This window comes from Bacillus rossius, chromosome 7 (genome assembly GCF_032445375.1).
Source record: "Bacillus rossius redtenbacheri isolate Brsri chromosome 7, Brsri_v3, whole genome shotgun sequence".
In the NCBI taxonomy this organism is placed as follows: Eukaryota; Metazoa; Arthropoda; class Insecta; order Phasmatodea; family Bacillidae; genus Bacillus; species Bacillus rossius.
Window position 1 is genome coordinate 5,249,822 of NC_086335.1, and position 21,451 is coordinate 5,271,272.

Consider the following 21,451-nt stretch of genomic DNA (forward strand, 5'->3'; position numbering starts at 1 on the left):
GATAGCGGCTTAACAGTGGCTTGAGTTAAGGATGCTTAAGCCACTTTTAGGACTTTTCTATCCGCTGGAATTTTTACGGAATAAAACGGGAAATTTTCCCTCGAAACGGGAAATTTTCCCTCGAAACGGGAATTTTTCCCTCGAAAACGGGAAATTTTGAGTCATTTTGAGTCATTTTTTAGGAATTTTGAGGAATTTTGGGTCAAAAATGACGTCATCCAAGATGGCGGCCGGCTCCTGGCTCCTCCGCCTGTTCTTGAACCCCCTATTTCCAACTACTAAGAATTTATCTTGAGAAAGAATGGAAGACAACACGAGAAGAATGACTGTGATAAAAATCCACTACGTAATATGATAAGTTGTGTTCGATGTAGCAAGTCGTTAACGCGGAGAGAGAGCTTAAAAAGACATGACAGAACTTGTAACGCCAAGCCTGTGTACAAGCTAGAGGACAACGATGGCTCTACTAGACTAAGGAAGAGTGATCTGCATTACGACAATAATTTTCCTTGTCTTGGGAGAGATTATGATCGTGGCTCTTCCGATCTCGACAAAGAACTTAAATTGAAGGACGATTATGATTTATGGAAGAATGAAGACAATGGAAGAATCTTTAACGTGAAAAGTGAGAATACATTCCAGCCGTATTCAAGTAGATCTTTCCTACTTTGTAAAAATGATGGACTCCTAAAAAGGAAGCATGAAGACGATGAAGACGCTTCGACATCATTGACATCGAATTCTTACGGTAATCTGGGTGAAGATGATGCCTTCTACGGTGATTGCTACAGCGACTCTGCGGCTGTTGACAAAGGTATAGACTGTGATGAAGCAACTAAAGCAGGCAAGATCGAAGACTGTGGTGGTGTCCTGAGACCGAAACGATGGAAACATCGTGATATATTAAATAAATCGTATCAAGCTTGTGATGATCATTGTCTCGATAATGATAGTTACCCTGAGGATGGAGTTAAAACGGAAGACACCAGAGAAAATAATATTTATAATAATCAAACATGACTCGCTTTGTGCAGGAAACTATTCGTGCATCAAAGAAATATCATTCATACTCAAAGAACTGAGGAAAGCTGGCTACATACAATAATGGCTTGTTTTACTTGTATTTGTATAATGTAAAGAAATAAATAATTGCAATTATAAAAATTTAATGATTTATTTTTCTTGTATTCAGATTTCTTACTAAGACTAAGTTCTCGTAACTTGTGCTTCCAAATGTGCTTCCTTTTCGTTGATGGTGCGGCCTTTTCGTTGATGGTGCTTCCTTTTCATTGTCGGTGCTTCCAAATGTGCTGTCTTTTCGTTGGTGGTGCTGCCTTTTCGTTGTCGGTGCTTCCAAATGAGCTGCCTTTTCTTTGGCGGTGCTGACTTATCGTTGTCGGTGCTACCAAATGTGCTGGCTTTTCATTGATGGTGCTGCCTTTTCGATGACGGTGCTTCCAAAATGTGCTACCTTTTCGTTGTCGGTGCTTCCAAATGTGCTGCTTTTCGTTGACGGTGCTTTCAAATGTGCTGCCTTTTCGTTGACGGTGCTTTCAAATGTGCTGCCTTTTTGTTGACGGTGCTGCCTTTTCTTTGTCGGTGCTTCCAAATGTGCTGCCTTTTCGTTGACGGTGCTTCCAAATGTGGTGCCTTTTTCGATGCCGGTGCTGCCTTTTCGTTGTCGGTGCTTCCAAATGTCTTGCCTTTTCGTTGGCGGTGCTGCCTTTTCGTTGTCGGTGCTTCCAAATGTGTTGCCTTTTCGTTGGCGGTGCTGCCTTTTCGTTGTCGGTGCTTCCAAATGTGCTTTCTATTCGATGCCGGTGCTGCCTTTTCGTTGTCGGTGCTTCCAAATGTGCTTCCTTTTCGTTGGAGGTGCTGCCTTTTCTTTGTCGGTGCTTCCAAATGTGCTTCCTTTTCGTTGGTGGTGCTGCCTTTTCTTTGTCGGTGCTTCCTAATGTGCTGCCTTTTCGTTGACGATGCTTCCTTTTCGTTGATGGTGCTGCCTTTTCTTTGTCGGTGCTTCCTTTTTGTTGATTTCGCGTAGTACAAAATGTAGTGATTAAATATTTACTAGTTTAAAACCTCTTGGTGTTACTAAAATATTTTTCAAGGATACTTGGTCCTTTAGAATGTATAAAAATGTCACGATGGATTAAATGCCTATAATTAGCTAACGACGAAGGACATGCGGTCCTGAAATGACTAGCCTATACGTCTGATAATGACATGACTCGGTCTCATGGACTATATGTGTGGCTTTGTACATGAACGGCTTATAGGTTATTCAGATTATTGAAAAATTAGACTTTCATAATAGACTAATCGGCACTGTATTAATTCGTTGGTCAGGTATATTGACTTGAGTTGTTTTTCGTAGAATGAATGATTAATAAACACCACGAAAGGTAATGGAAAACAGAATATAAAATTTATTTAATAATTAGTTAAAACTTTCACTGGTCAGGAATCGATCCGTGGACAGGAATCTATCGATTCAATTTGTAAATTAATAATTGATTTTTTCGGAGACTTTTGGAATTTACCCCGCATTTATAGCTAAATAATTACAAGATTACAAGATGGCGACCAAATTTCAAGATGGCGGGCACCTCAGTAATAATAAATGATTATTGCACTGTAGCAGGTTCTAATAAAACTAGCATGATGGAAAGACAAGTACACACAAGATGTTGTCCTCCGGCAAACGAAAACATGATGGTGGCAATGACCGCTAGCATGTGGTAGCTCCTGGTAGCATGTACTGAACATTCAATGACGGATCCATGATGATGTCAAGGTCAAAGTCAAAGATCAAGGTCATGGTCAAATTTCAAGGCCATGGTCAAAGTTCAAGTTCAAATTCAAAGTTCAAGGCCAAATTTTAAGGTCAAGGTCAAATTTCAAGGTCAAGGTCAAAGTTCAAGGTCAAGGTCAAAGTTCAAGGTCAAGGTCAAAGTTTAATGCCAACAGTAGAGGGTAAAGGTATGAAGAACAGAACATTATACTAACATGCCGCCAGCACACTCTAGCAGACGAAAACAAGATGGTGGCCTCCAGCGGACAAAGACAAGATGGCTGACATGACGTCATACCAGCTGATGGTAAATACCTTGTTATTGGTGGTTGTAGGTCAGTCTGTTTTGGCTTCTGTGGAGGAAGGATCTGATGTTTTTTTTTTTTTTTTTTGCCCTCACCGGTTTCGAACCAAGGACGGGAATCGATATAATCAATCAGAATTCTATTAAGTTTTTTTTGATGAATTTAGGAATTTTTCCCGATTTTCTAACATAAAAAATACTTATTTCCAAGATGGCGTCTAAATTTCAAGATGGCGACCATAACGATAATTGCAACATTTATAGGTTCCAATATGGTGGTCGTAAAGTAAAGTGTAAGAATGACATGGTACTCAACCAAGATGGCGTGTGTAACGAATATGCAACATTTATATAATCCAAGATGGCGACCGTAACGATAACTGCAACAGTGTTTTTTAAGATTTTTATTTAATACGATTATTTAATTTTTTAAATGATTTTTAAAATTTTTCCCGATTTTCTAACATAAAAATTGCGGATTTTCAAGATGGCGGTCGTAACGGAAATTGCAACGGTGACGTCATAATCCTAAAACTGGCTTAACGCTGGCTTGAGTTAAGGATGCTTAAGCCAGTTTTAGGAATTTTCAGCCGCTGGGATTTTTGAGGAATAAAATGGGAATTTTTCCTTCGGATCGGGAATTTTTCCCTCGAAATCGGGAAATTTTCCCTCGAAAACGGGAAATTTTGAGTCATTTTGAGTCATTTTTTAGGAATTTTGAGGAATTTTGAGTCAAAGATGGCCGCCGTGACGTCACAATCCAAGATGGCGGACCGACAATCATCAATCCACAGCCAGAAGCCGGACGCAGAACATACATTCGTATACTACTAATATCACCTTCAAATTTCTATGTTTATTTCGGTGAGCAATGTGTTTCATTGTACAAGTATAACTCACTCACATGAAACTGTCACGTGATGCCATGTTGCACTTGGCAGTCAGCACACCACATCGGAGACTTGCAGTACCTACTAAATAGGCACTATGAAGCCGCGTCGCATGGCCTGAGAATATATTACATCGGACAATGATACAGTTAATAAATTTGTAACTGTGGACAGGAATCGGTTATTAAATGCTCATTAATAACGAGCTTTACACCAAACAAAGGCAAATTGAGACTCGCCATGTGCCCATATGACAGACTGATTGCGAGGAAATGTCGAGAGACACGCACTTGTGTTGACACAGTAATGCACTGGGACTCCAGCAAAGAGCTACTAGGGGGCAAGGTCCAGAGACACTGGCCAGCTGGCCAGCAGCGGCGAGCTGTGATTGGCGGACAAAGCACGGCGGACGTGCTTGTGGTGACGAGGCCTCGGACGGCGCAGTGGCCACGGGCTGGTTGCTGCTTGTGCTTGCGAGATCGAGACTGCAAAACGGGCTTGGTAAACATTTAAATCAATACCATGCTTTATGGAAAACTTTCGGTATATTTTACATGTATTGTGCTTATTTCACGCAAAGATCACTATTGTGGCCATGCGGCATTGCTGGTTTTCACTGTATGTTAAAGAAAATTCAAAAGAACTGACAAGAAATAAATGAATATATAATCACAAAACAGACAAGCTACAAATAGTTGATGTCAAATGTATTAATGATTGAACAACAATGAAAATTATGTGGAAAAAATTAGTCATAAAAAAATCACACCACTCAAACCAATGGGCTGATAACGACGAGATACTTGTAACAATAACAGAAAATGCAGACAGACAAAACCATTTGGCAACACACTGGCAAAATAGATGGACCCAAGAGTTATTAAAAAACCAGACATTCTAGACAACATAACGGCAACACAGTCACGCACAAGCGAACGCAGCGATGAAACTAAACGGATATTCTGGACAGCCATCCAATATTTGAATTTTGAAAAATAATTTTGGCAGCTAAAACTTACTTTTTCCACCTCCTGTACACTCTCATTTAATCTTTGTCAGGCCAGTCTCCCCAATTCTGTTCACAGCGGTAAATCTGATTTTTGCCGAGCCAGTGCGAGTCAGACTGTGCGCTCATTTTATCCCCGCATTGAGGCACGGTCGTCGCCTCTAATTCTTCTCTGAGCCATGACTAGAACTGCTATGCCCTGCAAGCTATCAGAGCAGCTGAGTTCTCAGAGCCAGCCTTACGCTGGCGATTTCAGACATGATCACGAGTCGTTTGGCTCAACCGCCCGGCACATCTCCGGCCTCTGCCGAGAGAGCTTCACCCCCCCCCCCCCTCTCTATTGCCTTTCCAGGGAGCCATGCCCAGTTCACTGACCGGCCGCCCATCGGTCTTCGAATGTACCGTCTCTGCCCTCTCGTGGCGGATTTGCGAGTTATTTCCCCTGGGCGTTTGAACGCCCACAAAATGCCTGCCCCCTGGTACCTCACACAACAAGCAGTGCCCAATAATTCTTTTCCGAGCCACCAGAGTGCTGCACTAGTCCCCTCCATAAGCCCCCATGCTTCTGAAGTCGCCTCGTGCTAGTTGATCTCTCCTTGTTTCGGACACCCCTCAGTAGGTCGCGCTGACATCGGCCAGTACCACCAACTTCGAGATATCGAAGTCAGTATTTCTCGACCACCCCCTCAAAAATCTTCGCAACCATTCAGTCCGGAAGCCGAAGTCACCCCACTTTCTTTCGAAAGCCATTGGCTGTTTTTAATTACGAGTCGCTACCGCCACAAAAACATTCCGCGCCGCGAGAGCCGACTGACAATATCGTATCGTCGGCGAGCCGCACCACAAGACTTCAGTCTGGTCGTCGTTTCAAATACTTAGTCAGCTGGGCAAGGGATGTTGTCCCTGAAACCCATTTCTTAATCAGTAATTAGTCAGTCTGCGTGCCTCGTATAAATAGTCATACTTCGCTAATAATACTGTACTAATGATTATAAATTATGGAAACGTCAGCGACAACCACACGTGTTCGCGAACTTCGCACCCTGGCGGGCTACCTCGCTGAGAGCCAGAAGCCATCTCGCTGTCTGGTGAGTTTTGGTCAAACTTTTATTCCCCAGCCATCGCCGTTTTTAGTGGGCATTTTCTGCCATTTTACTGTCTGTCTGTGAACCACTTCTGACCATGTTCGATTTGGGGCTTGTTCGCATACAGGGTCCAAGGGCTGGATGTGGACATGACTATTCCACCCTCGACTCCTTCCATGTAACAGCTCACCTTCAGCCAGCGAACGTCAAATCTCCAGTCCTCCAGATTTTTTGGGTTGTTTACAGCATCCGAAAATATTTATTGGGGAACTTAAATAACTCTAAACACTGAAAATACTAAATACTAAACATGGGATTGTTAATTTTAACCGATTGTTTCTGATTCTGTTTTAATTATGTCCAATTAAACTTAATAGTAATTTTCTAATTAGGGACGGCCCATACTTTGAGTCTTGTAGTTTTGATATATATTTACCAACCCATTCATTAAATAACACAATTCTAATATATTTGTCAACCAATTCATTGAATGTTATAATTTTAATATTTTTGCCAATACGTATACATAAATTAAGTTACTTTTTTACCTGTTTGTGGAATCCATGTTTTGTTGACTGATGTTAAAGTAATTAAGAGTTAAATAAACATAGAGGCACTTATATCTAGACGAAATCACTTGGGTGATTATTTTGCCTTTGAAACTAGAAGACCCGCCAGTCTCCCAAAAGTCATTTAAAGGGACATTTAAGTTACAAAAGTGAAGAAAAGAGAGTAATGTGTAACAACTGCTCAATTTTGGTGCAGTGGGTCCCATTCTAGTCACCCAGTTGGCTACCTCCAGCACTACTGTGCTTCAGGTGTCCAATCAGTCCAGAGCTGTTCCTGCTGCCAGGAGATCACATACTTCAGCTGTCAGTGAAGCGATTCCCTCTTCACGGCATATAATATATGGCAGATGAGTCAATAAGGGAAGTAAGCCATCCCATATTGCCTTCCTTACAAGTTGATTTCAGCGCTATAACAACCAATTTCGGACCTACGAACCCACAAACATGTGAAAACAAAACTGTAATTGTAAGAACTATCAACGGAAAAAATATATATATTCAAAGTTTTTGGTACCATTGTTAACGAACTCAATATATAATATTCATGATTATTACATGTAAGTTGACAAATGTTTTCCAGTTGCATTGTTCGAATTAAATATCTTCGAATGTTCTCTATTTCTCTAATAATAAAAACAAAAAACCTAAGAAAAAATAAATCATCATTAAAGGTAATATTATTCTCTTTTATTTTATTACCTGATAGAAACAATATTATCCAATCTATACTGGCATTATTTTCAAGCCTGTGTACATAACTTAATGTCTGTCACAGTGGATTTGCTGACCCGGTCACAAGCTGGAAGCAGTTAATGATGATGATGATGATGATGATGATGATATAGATATAAATATAGATATAGATATAGATATAGATATAGATATAGTGGTTCCACGTCTGGTGATTTCTGGCGCCCTAGTTTATTACAAAACAATCCGCTTTCCTGAATAGTTACAAATAATTGTTTATTAATAATAATTGGGAACCATCTGGACAACAACGGCAGCAGTGCTTGGTTGTTACTAGTTCAGATGTTTTTAATAGTTTCAGAAATTAATGACTGTTAGCTCGGACACTCATGTGATATAGCTTGTCAGCACTTAATTATTGTTTGTGTTGTGTGTATGGATATATTATTTAATAGGCAGTTTGTATTTGTTTGTAAGCCGCGTGCCCACCAACTAACCGACTCATTCCCACGAATAGAAGTTATTTTCTCCTTTGTAATTGCCTCACGAAATTATTGAATTGGTGTTCTTCCTGACACATGATGTTCACAATCATAACAAGTATTTCCCTGAACAACAAAATTAATAAATAAAAGGTCTAGGTCCGTGACAAAGCACGTAGTATTTTCCCCTGATGTATAACGTCCTTTCAGCTGTAATCTCATTTCAAGGTGTACTTTTTGCCCGTGCATGACTGCGCGATATCTTCCTTCATCAGCCCCTCCCCCTCTGCCCGACAGTGTTACGTCACACAGCTTTGCTCTCCGGAAGGATTTCCCGTACGGCCAACCATACAACTATACCTTTCCCTGATCCTACATCATACTCACGGCTGTGGATAACAACAGGTTCTTCTCACTTGCGGACAGTGTACAGGATTCTTTCGGCATCATACTTCATTATAATGATGACGATGTGATGACAGTGCTGATGACAGAGATGATATATTTTTTTTTGAAATTATGAATAAAATATAAAATTGTGGTAATTGTTTTGTTCTATTATTTCAGTTGTTTTACAGCTATGATTTTTTTACGTTATGTAATAATCATAATAATAAAGAAATACTTAAAAATCATTTTGTTAAATTTTTTATTGGCCTACGATAGAATATTAAAAGATATGTTTTTTTTGAGAAACAGATCGAAATAATTTTTGAATTGATACTAGTATAGGAATGACGGTCCGGGCACTGGGTCCGGGGCGAGGAGCGAGGCGCCGGGTCAATGACCAGTTGCTCTGACGTCACGGCGGCCATCTTGGATGGTAGTGACGACCTTAAAATTTGACCCTCAAAAATTGCCAAAAGTTGTCAAAATTGGGCAAAAATTGCCCAAAATTCCTCAAAAATCGCCAAAATTTACATTTCTGTGGAAAAAAAATCCGCCAAAAAATCTCAAAAATATTGATAAATTGAAAATTTCTCTTTCCGAGGGAAAAATTCCCGTTTCGAGGGAAAATTTCCCGTTTTTAGTCCTTAGAAATCCCAGCAGCTAGAAATGTCCATATGTAGGTTAAGCATCCATGTCTACAGCCTACTATAAGCCTCTGACGTCATCATGGATTATGACGTCACCGTCGCAATTAACGTTACGGAGGCCATCTTTAAAATATTTATTTATTATCCGATTTTAATGAAATTTTTTTTGAAAATTATAAAAAAATTAAATAAAATTTTAATAAAAATATTGAACAAAATACTTTTATGACACGGAGCTCGGAGTCCTCGGTTCGAACCCGACGAGTGTAAAAAAATAAAAATGACGACCGATCGTTCCCCGTGGTGGGTGCAGTCAGACTGGCCCCCACCACTTTGTTAATAGCATATATATCGCCAGTGAGCATGACATAATGTCAGCCATCTTGAAAATCCGTAATTTTAATGCTACAGATTCGAGAAAAATTCCAAGATTCATCACAAAATATACTTATTAGAATACTGATTGATTAGTTCGATTCCTGTCCTTGGTTAGAAACCGCTAATAGCAAAAAAAAAAAAAATCAGATCCTTCCTCCACAGAAGCCACCTACAGATGAACCTACCACCACCAATAACAAGGTATATATCGTCAACTAGTATGACATCATGTCCGCCATCTTGTCTTCGTGTGCTGGAGACCACCATCTTGTTTACATCTGCTAGAGTGTGCTGATGACATGTTAGTATAATTGTCTGATCACCATACCTTTAACCTCGACTGTTGGCATTGACCTTTGACCTAGAACCTGGACTTTGACCTTGACATTGAAATTTGACCTTGACATTGAAATTTGACCTTGACCTTGAAAGTTGACCTTGACCTTGAAACTTGACCTTGAAATTTGACATTGACCTGACCTTGACGACCATCATGGATCCGACATTTTGCATTCAGTACATGCTACCAGGAGCTACCACATGCTAGTGGTCATTGCCACCATCTTGTTTTCGTCTGCTGGAGGACACCATCTTGTGTGTGTACACATCTTACCATCATGCTAGTTTTATTCTAACCCGCTAGAGTGCAGTAATCATTTATAATTTTTGCTGTGACACCCGCCATCTTGAAATTTGGACGCCATCTTGAAATCATGTAATTATTTAGCTAGAAATTCGGGAAAAATTCCAAAATTAGTTAAATAAATCACTCATTAATTTACATATTGATTCGATCAGCTTCTGTTCTTGGTTAGATACTCGATAGATGCAATATTGATTAATTTTATGTAAAAATAATAATAATTTCAATACACCATGTTCAACATTCTTAAAGAGACTTTAAATCCTCTACTACCATCATCCTATCAGACATCAAGAACAACATCTTGGAAAATTCGTAATAATGAACCTAGATATTCAGGAAAAGATCAAAATTCATTAAATAAATTTGCAAACAATATACTGATTAATTAGGTTGACTAAGGTCCTTGGCACGATCCTGGACGAAGCTAAAAGAAATTTAATTTAAATACCAGAAAAGTGAAAGATTCGAGAAATAAAACACCAAAGTTTTTAAAAAAAATAATATTTATTACACATTTTCTATCCTACTACAGGATCACTTGCGAAAGCCAGCAATCTTATAAACATTTAGCCCTGCATAGACGTGCAACGACTACTTCTTAGCTCCAAATGCTCCAAATGCTCCAAATACTCCAAATCCTCCAAATTCTCCAACAGCTCCAAATGCTCCAACTGCCTTTTCTTTCAACAGCTCCAATGATATTGGGCTACAATGCTACGATTCTAAGAGACTACGAGGCTACAAGGCTACGAGTCTAAAAGGATCTAGCTGGTTACGAGTTATACATGGCTGCGAGACTGCATGACTAAAAGACCGCATGGCTACTAAACTACATGTCTATGAAGCTACAAGGATACAAGTCTTCTCGGCTCCAAAAGCTCCAACAGCTCCAACACGCAATGTACGCAATGTACGCGCAATACATGCAATTTACACGCAATAAATGTAATGATTACACAGTACACACAGGAAATGGAACGTACACACACAGTACACACAGAAAACGGAATGTACACACAGAAAACGGAACGTACACACAGTACACACAGGAAACGGAACGTACACACAGGCAACGGAACGCACACGCAGGAAACGGAACGTACACACAGTACACACAGGAAACGGAACGTACATACACAGTACACACAGGAAACGGAAAATACACACAGAAAACGGAACGTACACACAGTACACACAGGAAACGGAACGTACACACAGTACACACAGGAAACGGAACGTATACACATACAGTAGCGGAAACACAGGCTTAGTTGGAAATAAAAACGAAAAAATACATAGAATTCTGGCTTGTACTAGAACTCTAACTTTGCACAACAATGAGAAGTTCACAAGCTAGCAGAATCCTTTATATTTTTTCGCTTTTCGTTTTTATTTTTTATTAATTTTTTCTGTATTTTCATGTAATTAAAGAAAACTTGAGGCGGTTTTCTCCGTGTGCTTCCGATTACTCTTGTCAATATTATGGTGGTTTTCTCCGTTTGCTCCTGATTTTTCTTGTCAATATTATGGTGGTTTTCTCCGAGTGCTTCTGGTTACAGATGAGAAATTGATCTCCGCATGAAGGACTTTTTGCCTAATGAGTTATGTCATTATATCCTGTGATGCAAATAAATTGTTAATATCTGGTACTAAATCAGAACTGATATTTTTTTTATATGGTTGATTTCAAAAAATAAAAAATAAAAACATTACTCAGTCCAACAATATCTGATTGGACGGAAGAGAAACACTATCACGAAGGACGAACTTCCTTCTCCTTGATGTCTATCGAAGCCTTCCTTCTTTTGCGATCATTATTGAGCATCCCGCATACCACATAAAATAAATAATATTTACCTGCAAGCAAAAATGTGTCGACATCTGTTGTTGACAAGCAGAACTACTTGCATCAATTTGCTTTGCATTAGATAACTTAACTCTCGCTAATGAAATGTTTAAAAAATTCTATTTAAAGAAATGGTTCCAATTGGAAAACTGTCAGTTTGTATCTAACATTAGTCACAGAAGCTACCATGGATCATGGTTTGTTATCTGCAGCTGAATCGGAAGGAATCCGCTGTAGATACTGTGGCAAGGATTTTGTCATGAGAAGGAATGCTAGACGTCATGAGAGGAATGATTGTGCTAAAAACCTACTACGCAAAATGTTAAGCTGTAATCGGTGTAGCAGGTTGTTAACACGAATTGACAGCTTAAACAAACATGATATAACATGTAAAGCCAAGCCTACTTACGGCATAGAGGACATCGATGGATCCACTAGACTAAAGAAGAGTGATCTGCATTACGACAATAATTTTCCTTGTCCTGAGCGTGATGGTATTAGCTCACCCGATCGTGACGAAGAACATAAATTGAAGGATGCTAATGGCTTCGGGAAGACTGAAACTAATGGAAGTATCAACACCGTGAAAAGTGAGAATACATTCAAGCCTATATTCAGTAGATCCTCCAATCTTTGTAAAAATTATGGACTCCTAAAAAGTAAGCAAGAAGACGATGAAGACACTTCGACATCATCGATATCGAATTCATACGGTAATCTGGGCGAAGAGGATGTCTTCTACAGTGATTGTTACAGTGACTCTGAGTCTGTTGACAAAGGTGATGAAGCACCTAAAGCTGACAAGATCGAAGAATGTGGCGATGTCCTAAGACCGAAACGATGGAAACGTCGTGTTATAATAAATAAATCTGATAATGCTTATTATGATCACTGGGACGATTTTGATATTAAAAGTATGTATAATAAACAAGCAAGTAAGATGGTGGTAGAAGAGATTGATTACATCATGGAAAGATCCAAACATATTGGTTGACCGGCTAAGACTTCTACATGGCTCGCTTTGTGCAGGAAACTATTCGTGCATCAAAGAAATATCCTTCATACTCAAAAAAATGAGGAAAGCTGGCTACATACAATAATGGCTTCTTTTACTTGTATTTGTGTAATGTTGAGAAATAAATTAAATATTGAAAGTAAAAATTTAATGTTTTTATTTCTTGTATTCTGATTTCCAACTAAGCCTGTGTTTCCGCTACTGTATGTGTATACGTTCCGTTTCCTGTGTGTACTGTGTGTACGTTCCGTTTTCTGTGTGTACGTTCCGTTTCCTGTGTGTACTGTGTGTACGTTCCGTTTTCTGTGTGTACGTTCCGTTTCCTGTGTGTACTGTGTGTTCGTTCTGTTTCCTGTGTGTGTGTACTGTGTGTACGTTGCGTTTCCTGTGTGTACTGTGTGTACGTTCCGTTTCCTGTGTGTATTGTGTGTACGTTCTGCTTCCTGTGTGTACTGTGTAATCATTACATTTATTGTGTGTAAATTGCATGTATTGCGCGTACATAGCGTGTTGGAGCTGTTGGAGCTTTTGGAGCCGAGTAGACTCGTATCCTTGTAGCTTCATAGACATGTGGTTTAGTAGCCATGCGGTCTTTTAGTCATGCAGTCTCGCAGCCATGTATAACTCGTAACCAGCTAGATCCTTTTAGACTCGTAGCCTTGTAGCCTCGTAGTCTCTTAGACTCGTAGCATTGTAGCCCAATATCATCGGAGCTGTTGAAAGAAAAGGCAGTTGCAGCATTTGGAGCGTTTGGAGCCTTTGGAGCATTTGGAGCTGTTGGAGAATTTGGATTATTTGGAGCATTTGGAGCTAAGAAGTAGTCGTTGCACGTCTATTCAGGGCTAAATGTTTATAAGATTGCTGGCATTCGTAAGTGATCCTGTAGTAGGATAGAAATTGTGTAATAAATATTATGTCTGTAAAAGACTTTGGTATTTTATTTCTCAAACCTTACACTTTTCTGGTATTTAAATTAAATTTATTTTAGCTTCTTCCAGGATCGTGCCAGTCAACCTAATTAATCAGTATATTGTTTGCAAATTTATTTAATGAATTTTGAACTTTTTCCTGAATTTCTGGGTTAATTATTACGAAATTTCCATGATGTTGGTCTTGATGTCTGATAGGATGATGGTAGTAGAGGATTTAAAGTCTCTTTAAGAATGTTGAACATGGGTATTGAAATTATTATTATTTTTACATAAAATTAAACATTATTGCATCGATCGAATATCGAACCAACGACAGGAACGTATCGAATCAATATGTAAATTAGTGAGTGATTTATTTAACTAATTTTGGAATTCTTCCCGAATTTCTAGCTAAACAATTACAGGATTTCAAGATGGCGTCCAAATTTTAAGATGGCGGGTGTCACAGCAAAAATAATAAATGATTACTGCACTCTAGCGGGTTAGAATAAAACTAGCATGATGGTACGACGTGTACACACACAAGATGGTTTCCTCCAGCAGACGAAAACAAGATGGTGGCAATGACCACTAGCATGTGGTAGCTCCTGGTAGCATGTACTGAATGCAAAATGTCGGATCCATGATGGTCGTCAAGGTCAAGGTCAATGTCAAATGTCAAGGTCAAAGTTCAAGGTCAAGGTCGAATTTCAAGTTCAAGGTCAACTTTTAAGGTGAAGGTCAAATTACAATGTCAAGGTCAATTTTCAATGTCAAGGTCAATTTTCAAGGTCAAGGTCAAAGGTCAATGACAACAGTCGAGGTTAAAGGTATGGTGACCAGAAAATTATACTATCATGTTATCAGCACACTCTAGCAGATGTAAACAAGATGGTGGTCTGCAGCACACGAGGACAAGATGGCGGACATGATGTCATACTAGTTGACGATATATACCTTGTTATTGGTGGTGGTAGGTTCGTCTGTAGGTGGCTTCTGTGGAGGAAGGATCTGATGTATTTTTTTGTTTTTTTTTTGCTATTAGCGGTTTCGAACCAAGGACAGGAATCGAACTAATCAATCAGTATTCTAATAAGTACATTTTTTGATACATTTTGGAATTTTTCTCAAATCTGTAGCATTAAAATTACGGATTTTCAAGATGGCGGACATTACGACATGCCCACTGGCGATATATATGCTATTAACAAAGTGGTGGGGGCCAGTCTGCCTGCACCCACCACGGGGAACAATCGGTCGTCATTTTTATTTTTTGCACTTGTCGGGTTCGAACCGAGGACTCCGAGCTCCGTGTTATAAAAGTAATTTCGTTTAATATATTTTATTAAAATCTTATTATTTAATTTTTTTATAATTTTTTTAAATTTTTTCATTTAAATAGGATAATATATAAAGATTTTAAAGATGGCCACCGTAACGTAAATTGCGACGGTGACGACATAATCCATGATGACGTCAGAGGCTTATAGTAGGCTGTAGACATGGATGCTTAACCTACATATGGACATTTCTAGCTGCTGGTTTTTTAAGGACTAAAAACGGGAAATTTTCCCTCGAAACGGGAATTTTTCCATCGGAAAGAGAAATTTTCAATTTATCAATATTTTTGAGATTTTTTGGCGGATTTTTTTCCACAGAAATGTAGATTTTGGCGATTTTTGAGGAATTTTGGGCAATTTTTGCCCAATTTTGACAACTTTTGGCAATTTTTGAGGGTCAAATTTTAAGGTCAAGGTCAATACCATCCAAGATGGCCGCCGTGACGTCAGAGCAACTGGTCATTGACCCGGCGCCTAGCTCCTCGCCCCGGACCCAGTGCCCGGACCGTCATTCTTATACTACTATTGATGCTTATCTTGAAGTTTTCTTGCTTCACTATGCTGTGCAATTAAACAAAATATATCAATTGCATACATTTAGTTTTCTCTACTCGCTCGAGTAAAAGCTACATATACGAAAAAAGCTGTAAAACAAATCTTAAAATAGTATTTTAGTTTCAATAGTATCGTGCAGTGTTTTTTGTTGGAACATTTAAATCATCTTTGAACAAATTTTTATCTCTGTGTAAACAATCATTTGTTATGTAATTATGTAAGACAGCATTTTATGAATTACTCTTCCGAATATTTGATTGAATAACAAACTGCAAAATTAACTTACCGGAATTGATCCCATTTAATGATTAAATTTGAAAGTATAAAAATTTTGCTGATGATTTTTAAGGCGAGGTTAAACTCCGCTACAGCTTTCTCTAGCAGTAGCTTTCTCTTATTGGATCAACTACTTTTTGCTGAGCGGCAGCCTTCGTAAGCCATTCCAGATGTAGTCCAGTATCGCTCCGTTAATCCGCCAGACAGTGCGACAGCTGCCAATCTGCCGGCAATAGCCTTATCAGCGAGGCGGAGCGGCTGTGATAACAGGCGCAGTGCCTTGCGCCAGGCTGCAGGCTTCAGGCTGTGTCGCCGCCTGGATATACAGTCCGACGACACGTGAGTCTCCAACACAGTGTTTCAGACTTGGCTCAGCCGACTCAGTACTAGCTTTGAATATATACAGGGTGTCCGTGAAAGACCGCACGTGTTTTTGGATCAGATAGAGAATACGTTTCTGAGACAGGAAGTCTTTGCCGATTTTTGATCTGACCCATAGGTAATTATTAATTAATTAAAATAGTTAACCAATGATGAGCGCGCTCTAAGAGAGATAGATAGACAGAGAGAGAGAGAGAGAGAGAGGTACTACTGCTTACAGTCTCTCACGGCGCGCCAAGAGTATAAGGGGGCAAGCAGCAGTAAGCGAGCATGTGCGCGCTCATTATTGGTTAACTAGTTTAATTTATTACTAATTACCTATGGGTCAGATCAAAAATCGGCAAAGACTTCCTGTCTCAGAAATTTATTCTCTATCTGATCCAAAAACAAGGTGCGGTCTTTCACAGACATCCTGTATACTGTATACTGTATACAAGTCGCGAGCCCAGGTTACATTATCTGGCCTGTTTCTCTGAAGAATTGCCGTCGCAGCGATCGCTTCAATCGCCGGGTATCGACAGTGTACGCCCCTGGTGGTCTTTGGCCGAACTAGGTTAACCAACCCAGTCATGCCACCCCCCTTCTCTTTCCCTCCCACCCCTCACTGGCCCAAATATCCCAACAGCGCTTATCAGCACCGTTAGGCGACCTTGAAGAGCAGCTTACCTTACCACTCACTGCCTTCAGAACGAAGCCAGCCACCGGGATCTTTGAGTGGAGGGATTTTGTACCCGATTAATGTGAAAATTAGCTCCTAAATTTTATGTATAGGGCCTACAGTCATTATTTCTAAAAGTTATGGTTTCACTATTAAAAGTTAAATGCCTACTTATTCAAACTTTATTTCGATTGATAATTTTATACATTATATAAGATAAGAAATGTGCATAAACGGGTTGTCCGAATGTGAGGAACAGTTTGAGAGTCACACATGAATGTTCAAGTTTTTTTGTAAGTTTTTTTTTTTTTTTTTTTTTTTTTTTTGCGAAAGACGAGGACAGTTAGATCGTGGATTATTAAATTCATATTTTCGTTTCACATTATTTATCGATTAGATGCCGTGTAACAAAAATTGACGCGAGCATGCGATGTAAGTCCTGAACTATTTAAATGTAAATATGAAAGTATGTATTAAAATATCCACATTTAAATTACATATAATTTAATGTATATTACAACAATATTATTATTTTCATTTCTACGTTTTGACTATAACCAAGTCAAAACCGAACCACTTTACTGCACGAACGCTAATTATTTTCAATGTAAATTTTAATAAAACGAAAGTATTCCCCACTTCGTCTGTTTCACATATGTTACATTTGTTTGGTGTTTCAACAAAAATCTAGAGTTTAACCACTAAATGTGCTTAAAAAATCAACTAAATAATGAATTATCTGTGATAAGCTAGAATGGAGCTACATGAGTATTTTTAAAATATTAAGATGTAAATAGCTTAATGGTCGCTGTCAAAAAACCTCATTTTGTGAAATTTTGCGTTTATTTACCAAAAAGATAAAATACTTTTAAAGTGGATCAGTGTACGAAAAACAAGTTCGAATTTTTGTCTTGTACAAATGTAAAAAATTAAAACCTAGTGGAAAAACTAGCCTAAACAACCTTCTAAGTAAGTAATAATTTAAAAAAAATTAAAGTAGATAAAACTGTTTAAAATACAATGAATACTGCCTTTATTTATATGCGTTCATAAAAATTTTTTCTTTATATTCAAAAATATTAATCTATGTTTCTAAAAAAAATTAAAATAGAAGAGACATGTTGAGATTCTAAAAAGCAGGTACTCATTTAAACACGAGGTATTAATGACTTCCTTCATTAAAATTATTGTAAGTTTGAAAGTTTTCTACAAATGTTTCTGGGAAATTAATTTAGTCCTAACATTTGACGGTTGATAATTCCTCTGCGTTTTACACGATCATATTCTTACATATTTCACACGTGTTAAAACAACACATTTTCGAACGAGTCACTGATTGTGAACCTCTCTCTACACGTGTAGGTGAGTGTGTGTGTGTGTGTATCAGTCGTTTAGTTGGTGATGGAATATTTTATAATTGTTAATGTTCAAACAAGAGTTTATAATAACGAAATGATTTTACTTTATGTATAAAATACCCCCGAATAAACAATTATGTTTGCAATGCAGAATTTTAAAATTGTTGGTAATAAAGTTTATATTTATTTATTATCAAAACATGTTACAAGGCAATAGAGTCCTTTGTGTTTAAAAGTGAAAATGGAAAATTTTATGTGGCACAAATAGAGTAAATTTTAAGGAAAATGTTATTAGATCTGAAATGTTTAAAATAGATTTTGTGTAGTGGAAGCTTTATGAACTTCAAAATAGTTCATTAATACATTATGTAATATGTGCTGACCATTTTGTACCAAACATTCTAACATGTACTGAAGAACTCTTTGAATTATTTTGCAGTTCCGAATATGAACAATCATAGTATAGTTCAAAGGAAAACTTTGAATATAGAGAAACAGCCAAGATTACTGAATGTGATGACGCCACACACAAACTTAGCTCTTCCAAAGATCATAAATCCGAAACTGTCTGAATGAATCCGAAATACGTCATACTTTTTTCAGTGACACGGAAGTAGCAAGATCACTTAGTAGTAATGGTAGGACTAATGTGCATACCACACTGCCAAATACTAATGATTCACTAAGGAAAATACGACTTAATCCAAAGCTTCGAAATAAAGTAATGTTCAAAAGTCGTATATAAATTTTCATCCGGAAACAGGGTCCAGGTTGCGGATGATGTGGATGGGTTCAATAACCGACCCCCCTGAAGTCACGGCGGCCATCTTGGATTAACTTTACCTTTACCTTTGATCTTAACCTTAGATATTGACCTCAGTCGCCTACTTGAAACCGAACATCCCACTTCCCGAACGTTGTAATTTTTGGTACGGCCGCCATATTGACATCGATTTCCCTAAGCCCCTAACGTTGCACTTTACGTTACGGCCAGCATATTTAATTCTAAAATCACGCCTGCCATCTTGGATATGATATTACAGCCGTTTTTTTTTCGATTCTGACGACACAGCCGCCATCTGTTGTCGGCTGGAGACAGCCATCTTGGATTTCACGACCACCATCTTTGTTTTTCTGTTCTGCTGGAAGCCGCCATCTTGGATACCGACATCTTTGTATCTGTATTTTTATATAATATCCCCCACATTTTTAAAATGTGAAAACTTATGATGCAATTTAATGCATTGTGTTGTATAATGCTCCTGATGAGAAAAATTTACAAGCCTCACAACCGCAAAGTACATGTAGAAAATATGTTTGAAATTTTCTATAAACATTTTATGGATCTAGCTGTGGTAGTAAAATATCAATTTATTACTGCAAAATAATATTCTCTGCAGGTATGCAAACTCAAATCATATGTAGGCTACATACATGTTTCCTGCTTTATTGTTTGTTTAACACACAAATTTTTCCCTCGGATGAAAACGAGTTTTTCTTAAGTTATAATTGTTTTGCTAAAATTATTTTGATTGTATTGCTTATCAAGATTGTGCACAGATATACACAGAACAGCAATATGTGTATCCATAGTTTGTATTTTATAGTTTCTTGCTTCGAATAACGTACATGTTGTTGAATACATTATAAAGTTAATTCTTTCAGAAACTTAAATTTACTGTATAAAAAATATTAATTTTCATTTTGTATTAGAAATATACAAATTTTTATTAAAATACTTAATATTATCTATCATACCAGCTGTAATCATGTACAAATGAATTACTTACTAATGTTGGCTATTTTTAAAGAATTTTGTAGTATTTCAATGAAGTAATTTTTACCTTTCGGTTCTTTATAAAAAAATCTGTTTGTTTTTTGAATGTTAGCGCATTGTTTTGACGAGAATATCTTGTGAACTAGCCGCCCGCCTATCAAGGAACTCTGCAATGGAAACAAAATCCAAACGAATGTTTTAGAGAAAGGAGGGGAGAGAGAATACAGAGTGTGACCTTGAGACAAGCGATGCTATAGCGCTCTTGCGTGGGAGCTTGGAACGACAAGTAAGGTACCTTTTTTTTGTAAGAAGAGCCGTCTAGCGGGGGAGCATGCAACTATCTCAGTTTTGGAGCCGATAATTGGCAGAATAAATCGTTTCCCCTCGCGACTTCTATACATTAGGTAGGTGGGCCGGAACTAGGAGATTTGTTAGGGGGGGCAAAGCTTAATTTGCCGCCCCCTCCTTACCAACATTATAAAATACATTTTTTCGTTAGAAGCGGTGGTTGAAATGATACCATTCACTTATAGATAATTGAGAACTTTTATTTATCAAGTACACTAATTGGAAAACGAATACAATTACATTTTTATTATAATGAAATAGACTGTTATCAAACTATTGTTTATTGTTTGCATAACAGTGAAAATTAATGTCTTACCAATAATGTTATAAGTACTAAAATTACATAAGGAACATGTGATTCTGAATTAAGTATAATATTGTATTGATAAACATACAAAGAAATTAAATTCAAAATTTAATTTTTCGAGCATGATTAGCTGCAAAAGTGTTAATAATATCATCAAAATTGATCAAAGCAGCTCGTTTGTGTTCAATAGATATAATACTTAGATTTGTTAATCTCTGCTGGCCCATCGTGCTTCTCAAATAGCTTTTAATAAGTTTAAGTTTACTAAAACTTCTTTCACCTGACGCAATTGTAACTGGAAGGGTGAGAAACATTCTCAGAGCAGTAATGTTAGGATATGCCTCCTCCAGTTTATTTTTGTAGATAAGGCTCAACATTGTTGATGTTGTAGCATCTTTTAATTCATAGTCTACTATTAATGCATGGTGCTTAAAACTTTCAATTTCAAATACGAATTCTTCTTTGTTAAGATCGGCACTGTAAGTGTTTCCTTTTACTTTTAAATCTTCTACTTCCATTTTATGAATTTGAACACCACTTAAAAATCCAAACTTATTGTTAATGTTCTCCAAAGCCTTAAACCTGTTACTCAGTTCCATAATTAATCTGTCAATGACTTCCAACATTGCTGCTTTATACAAATCTTCAGCACATTCAGAAACTTCATCTTCACATAACTCACCGGGTAAAGCTTTATTTTTTCTTTTCCTTTTTTCTGAGAACTCATTCTAGGAATTTAGCTTCAGTGATAGCTTCAGATGGAGTAAAGTCTCTACAAGATTTCAGGGATTTTAGAAG

The 21,451-nt window shown here is 37.8% G+C and overlaps 1 protein-coding gene across 4 annotated transcripts in view; it reads left to right on the top strand.

The window, feature by feature from the left end:
* Positions 1 to 21,451, top strand: part of LOC134533650 (b(0,+)-type amino acid transporter 1-like) — a 354,769-nt gene that overhangs the window by 118,423 nt on the left and 214,895 nt on the right. Inside the window, exon 1 of one of the 4 annotated variants that reach the window (XM_063371187.1) lies at positions 16,071 to 16,163. The exons of the other annotated variants lie outside the window; for them this stretch is intronic. The gene's annotated coding sequence lies outside the window, so the exon portion shown is untranslated. Of the gene's footprint in view, positions 1 to 16,070; positions 16,164 to 21,451 lie in introns of those variants that run through there. 4 annotated transcript variants of the gene reach the window in all.